The sequence below is a fragment of the Rattus norvegicus genome, chromosome 5 (genome assembly GCF_021556685.1).
Source record: "Rattus norvegicus strain SHRSP/BbbUtx chromosome 5, alternate assembly SHRSP_T2T, whole genome shotgun sequence".
In the NCBI taxonomy this organism is placed as follows: Eukaryota; Metazoa; Chordata; class Mammalia; order Rodentia; family Muridae; genus Rattus; species Rattus norvegicus.
The window spans coordinates 156,600,001-156,606,538 of NC_141538.1; the positions used below are offsets into that span (position 1 = coordinate 156,600,001).

Here is a 6,538-nt window from a genome sequence, read left to right on the forward strand (position 1 = left end):
ATGAAAATATAAATAAATGTATAAATAAAAAATTTTAAGTAAACTTTTTTTTTTTTTTTTTTTTTTTTTTTTTTTTTTTTTACGAAAAGGAAGAGATGGATGAGGGAGAGGGAAATGGAAGGCAACAGGCATGAGGAGTGTAAGAATGAACAGAATCGCGCAAGGCCCTGGGTTCGGTCCCCAGCTCCGAAAAAAAGAACCAAAAAAAAAAAAAAAAAAAAAGAATGAACAGAATCGTGAGCAGGACAAATAGAACCCAGAGTTAGTCACACATATACAGTGTATAATTACTTTTCTATTGCTATGATAAAATGCCCTGGCCAAGGAAAACTATAGAATAGAAAGGTTATCTTAGCTTGTGGTTCTAGACTCCATCATGGCAGAGAGGCACAGTAGCAAGCAGCAGGCATGGTAGCCAGAAAAAATAAGCAGAGAGAGAGAGAGAGAGAGAGAGAGAGAGAGAGAGAGAGAGAGAGAGAGAGAGAGAGAGAGCTGGCAGTGGGGCACAGCTATAAAACTATCAAAGCCCACCTCTGTTCCACACTTCCTCCAGCAAGGCCACACCTCCCAGTGCCACCAACTGGGGACTAAGTGTTCAAATACTAAGCCACTGGGGGACATTTCTCATGCAGACTAACACCTTCCAATCCCTGGACCACACCCAGGTGTTTGGTAGATCTCTAGGGGAAGGAGAATGTATTTGATGACTGGTACCAAGATAAGTGGATAACAGGCTAGAGTTAACAAAAATCAATTCTCGGTAAAGATCTAAATCTTTCCAAAGTGCATCTCCTTGTGGGAAGTCTTACGGATCCATGCGCATAGGACCAGAATCAGCAGGTCTGGAGATCAACACACCCTCCTTTCACTAGTTCCCAACAGATGGCCCTCTGTAAGGCAGCAGGCGTTTGCGGCTTCTAGCTGGCCCCTGTTTTATTGTTGTATTTAGACAGAGTCTCACTGTGTACTCCAGGCTGGCCTGGACTTGGCTCACTATGTAGACCAGGCTGATCTTGAACTCACAGAGATCCGCTTGCCTCTGCTGCCTTAGTGCCCAGCTCCCAGTGATGGAACACTTACCCAGTTTCTTTCTCTATGCTGCTCTGGTGGACACATCAGTCACATCCAATTGTCTGTCCTCTCCCCGTAATTTGGAGCAACTTTTGCTTCTCGGAGGCCACACATGCTTACCCTTCTCCCATTGGAATTTGCTCTTCTGCGTATGTTTTAGATAAAAGGGTTTTTGTGTAAGGTTAAAACAGTTTATTTCTTGACATCCTAGTAAGCTTTTCTTACAAAAAAGTCATCCTGAGGAGGCCGGGGTGAAGTTCAGTGGTACAGAGCTTGCATAGCTCAAGGATCATTCTAGGTTTTTTGTCCCCAGAAAACAGAGCAGAACAAAAGCCATCTTGAGCAAATATTTTCTCGTAAGAAAAAGCTTAGAGTCAGGCAAGGTGGCAAGGTGCAAGGACATGGCTTTAGTCCCTGCACTCAGAGGAAGAGGCATAGGAGGCTCTGAGTTCGAGCTGGCTGGTCTACAGAGTGAGTTCCAGGATAGCCAGAGCTACACAGAGAAACCCCATCTCACAAAGACAAAAAAAGAAAAGGAAAAAAGAGCTCAACCCATTAATTTCTTTAAATGCTGTAGGAATAGAGCCAATCCGTGTCGTGCATGTCTGTAATACTAGCAGCTGAGAGGCTGAGGTAAAATGGTTTACATAGTGAGAACTTGGGGGGAGAAGTTTATAAGACTTTAAGAAATTTTCGTTTTCTCCTGACTCAGTTCAGTTAATCGGTTGAAGGGACTTTGTTTTCCCCTCGAATTTTTTCTCTTTCATCAAAAGGTTCATAATTGTTGGATAAAGTAACATTTTATGGTGGTGGTTGTTTTGTTTTGTTTTGTTTTGTTTTGTCAGACCTTGAAATGTATCATTTTGCTGGTGACCTAACACAGGCTGATATTTATAACATATGGGGAAAAAAATAAGTGCTATTCTAGATATGTTAAGCATGAAGTTCTGTATGACATTTAGAACTGTTTAATCTGGTGCTTCAAAAATATTTATGTTCAGCTTGACAGGGTGGCACATGCCTTGAACCCTGTCACTTGGGAGGCAGAGGCAGGCAGATATCTGTGAGTTCAAGACTGGCCTGGTCGGGGCTGGGGATTTAGCTCAGTGGTAGAGCGCTTACCTAGGAAGCGAAAGGCCCTGGGTTCGGTCCCCAGCTCCGAAAAAAAAAGAACCAAAAAAAAAAAAAAAAAAAAAAAAGACTGGCCTGGTCTACACAGTGACTTTAAGGCCAGCTGGGGCTACACAGTGAAAGCATATTTAATACACACAGACACAGACACACACACACACACACACTCACTGTCAGATGTTCTGGGAAAGGTGTGTTAAACTCTGACTTCAGCTTTAATTCATATATATTTTAATGTTTCTTTTTTTTTTCTTTTTTCTTTTTTTCGGAGCTGGGGACCGAACCCAGGGCCTTGCGCTTTCTAGGAAGCGCTCTACCACTGAGCTAAATCCCCAACCCCTATTTTAATGTTTCTTTACATCTTTTGCCACTATAATGGGTGTGTATTAGTGATTATTATATCTTACTAATTTTTGTCTTTTAAAAATATATATTTCTTTATTTCTTATCCATTAAAAAAACATGTCGGGCTGGAGAGATGGCTCAGCGGTTAAGAGCACCCGACTGCTCTTCCAGAGGTCATGAGCTCAATTCCCAGCAACCACATGGTGGCTCACAACCATCTGTAAAGAGATCCGATTCTCTCTTCTGGTGTATCTGAAGATAGCTACAGTGTACTTATATATAATAAATGAATAAATCTTTGAAAAAAAAAAAACATGTCAGGGCCAGAGAGATGGTTCAATGAGAACAGGAGTTTGCTGATCCAATGATCTGAGTTTGATTCTCAGGACCCATGTGGTGGAAGGAGAGAATCCTCCCAACTTGTCCTTTTACCTTCACAAGCATGCCATGGTGTGTGCTCCTCCTGTCCAAATAAATAAGTAAATTATAGCAAAACTTAAAGTATTAGAATTGCTAATCCTGCCTCCCCTGATGATGATATTAATAGTGTAAAATTGTCTTTATTTTAGGACTCATCAACCTTTATAGTACCTGGGGAAACATTTTGAAAATGGTGGAATGTATTGAAATAATTGTAATATATAATATATAATATAATAATTAAAATACTTGTGATATCAGTGTATATAATTTGTTTAAAACAGGGTCTCATTATATATCCTGGCTGGCCTGGAGGTCACTATGTAGACCAGGCTAGCCCTGAATTTACAGAGATTCCTTTACCTCTGCTTCTGAACTGCAGGGCTGAAAGGCTTGTACCGTCATAGCCCAGCGAGTATACATACATTTTAATTAATACACTGAATAGCATGATCCAGAAATAGGCTTATTAATTACTGTGACTTTGGGGGTTGGGGATTTAGCTCAGTGGTAGAGCGCTTGCCTAGCAAGCGCAAGGCCCTGGGTTCGGTCCCCAGCTCCGAAAAAAAGAAAAAAAAATTACTGTGACTTTGAAGGCACAGTAAAAAAAAAAATTATCAGTCAATAATTTAATCACCGTAATAAAGTGATATGGGAAGAGAATTTATATTGGGGTCAAAGTCATTGGAGCTGATAATTATGTGCAGCTGGTGCGCACATTTATAAAATGGTAAGGCTATGTGTTTGTTAGCAGCTAGTGAAACTTACTTTCCAAATTTGTAGGTTCCGTGGGCCCCAAGATAAGAACGCTTTTTCTGACTGTTAGTCTTTTGGCCCTTTTAAAGCACATTCTGCTATAAAGGGCATTATTACTGCCTAAAAATAAAAACAACCCACCCAGAGCTGGGAAGATGATCTCTGGGCGGGCAGATCTCTGATCTCTGAGTTCTAGGCCAGCCTCGTGTACAAAGGCCAGTCGGGATTACGTCATGAGAACCCGTTTCAAAACAAACAAGGCAGATTTGGAACGGTGGTTCAGTGCTCAGGAGCATCCGCTGCTCTCACACAAGAGCAAGGTTCGGTTCCCAGCACCCACGTGGGGCGCACAACCGTCTCTAACCCCAGCCATGTGATCAGACTTTCCTGGCTTGGGTGGCAGCAGGCATGAACACAGTGCAAGGTCACATGCAGGCAAATGCTCATACACATAGAAGAATTTGTTTTGTACAGATGTCCTACCATTCATTCACTGTCATGTCTGAACCAGGGTCTCACTAAGTTGATCAGGCTACTCTTGAACTCACTGTGTAGCCTAGGCAGATCTCAGACTCACAATCCTCCTGCCTCAGCCTCCTGAATGTCTGGGATTCCAGGCTGTGCCTAACAGCCTGCTTCCTTTTACAGTTCCAGCAGAGCAGTGTTTTCAGAGCTTTGTCTTGAGGTTCTCACAGCCTAAAGGAGTGGAGCTGAAGTAAATCCTGAGGTGGAACACCGGTAAACCCTGGAATGATGCTGTAAAGCCAGCATACTATAAACTCTGGAGTGGAGCTACCGTAAACCTCAGCATGGAACTGCTGGAAACCCCACGGACTGTAAACCCCACGGGTGGATGCTGTAAACCCCGGAGTGAAGAGCATCCCTCTATCAAGAGCCATTCCCTTCAACCAAGCACACAGATTTGAGAGGGACAAACATGGAACCACAAGGGAGGAAAGAGACACCAGTTTAGCAAACCAGAAGAGTTGAACCCATCTTGTGATGGTTTGAAAATGCTTGGCCCACGGACTGGCACTATTTGGAGGTGTGGCTTTGGAGTGGGTGTGGCCTTGTTAGAGTGGGTGTGGCCTTGTTGAAAGAAATGCATCACCATGGGAGTGGGCTTTGAGACCTTCCTCCTAGCCATGTGGGAACAAGTCTTCTCTTGTTTGCCTTTGGAACAAGGCCTAGAACTCTCAGCTCCTCCAGCACCATGCCTGCCTGGGTGCTGCCATGCTCCCACCTTGATGATAATGAACTGAACCTCGGAATCTGTAAGCCAGCCCTAATTAAATGTTGTCCTTGTAAGAGTTGCCTTGGTCATGGTGTCTGTTCACAGCAGTAAACCCTAGCTAAGACACACCTGGTGACCTATAGGATAGAAGGTGTTGTAGCTCGTACCCTGTATTAAAAGTTATTGCCACATTTTGTATTTCTCCTCTGATATGTGATTTGTACTAAGTGTTAGTATTGGGTTGACTTATGTTTCAGAAAATCCAAAGAATGGTTTGAGTATTGTTTTATTGTTATTAGTAGTATTAGTTTCCAAACAAGGTTTCTCTGTGTAGCCCTGTCTGTTCTAGAACTTCTGTGTACTAGGCTGGCCTCAAACTCAGAGACCCATCAGCCTCTGCCTCTGAGTGCTGGAATTAAAGGTGCGATTCACCACAGACCAGTTTTTTATTTATGTATGTGTGTATTTATGTATGTATTTACTTATTATAAGGTGTTCTATGTAACCCAGGCTTGCCTCAGACCTGCAGCAATTCTCCTGCCTCTGCCTCTGGGGTACAAGGATTAAAGGTGCACACCACTACACCCAGCTTGGTTCATATCAAATATACTTTTATTTCTTTTTCAGTCTAGTCCTGACATTGTCTTCAGGGACTCAGTTCCCACACTCTTGTGACTTCCATTTTCAAATTCATCTCGGAGTTGGTGAGGTGGCTCAGTGTGTAAAGGCTCTTGGCGTCAAGTGTGGTGCCCCAAGTCGACGTGAACCCTAGAACCCATCTGGGAGAAGCGGAGCGGCCTCCTCAGCAGACTGTCCTTCAGCTTCCCAAATGTGCACCATGGCACACCATTCATCTCAAGTTCCAACATGGCTGCCGAAGTGTTAGTCTGAGGAGCAGGAAGGAAACGTGGGGGGAATGGAAGGAAGGATGAACCCTCATTCATGTTTCGTTGTCCAAAATCAAATAAGCGTTCATCTCATAGTAAGGAAGCCAGGGAAGGTTGTCTTTGGCTGAGTATGCAGATGATCTGAATAAAATGAGGGTTCTCCTCTTGAGGTGACCAGCAGTTAGTTGTCTAACCCTAGTCTTCCCACCACAGCTGCCATGAACAGTGACTCAGCCCGCAACACGGTACCAGGTCCTGAGAGGGCCAGACTGCCATCTGGTGGTCCGATGGCCACACTGGAAGCTCGCTGTGGAAGTTACCTAGATTAGTCCCTACAGGAGCAGACATTTTATTCTGGTTCCTACAGGGATCACAGGGAGATCAACAAATATCCAGCAACGTGGTTGTCCAAACGTCATCACTTCTGAATGGAAGCCCCCTCCCCCATTTTGTTTTAGCAAAGATGAAAGGGTGAAGTGGTGGTCATGCCTGCTGCATATTCTCACCAGCGTTCCCTGTTTTACGTGTTAGTGACACGAGCCTCCCAGGGCTTTGTTAGTGCCAGCCAGAAGACAAACAAATGTATCCGGAATGAAGAATCTGGCGTATGTTGCAGGCGGAATCCAGTGCAGTGGGATACCGCTTCTCCCTAATTCATAGCTTAGGGAACACCCAGCTTTGTTCTCTGGGATCA

At 43.8% G+C, this 6,538-nt stretch overlaps 1 long non-coding RNA gene across 1 annotated transcript in view; it reads left to right on the plus strand.

Moving 5' to 3' along the window:
• The window catches only part of LOC134487022 (uncharacterized), an 11,865-nt gene extending 6,472 nt beyond the window's left edge, over nucleotides 1-5,393 (plus strand). Inside the window, exon 2 of the long non-coding RNA XR_015621254.1 lies at nucleotides 4,372-5,393. This is a non-coding gene — a long non-coding RNA (uncharacterized LOC134487022). The remainder of the gene's footprint in view (nucleotides 1-4,371) is intronic.
• The last annotated feature ends 1,145 nt before the right edge of the window (nucleotides 5,394-6,538 follow it).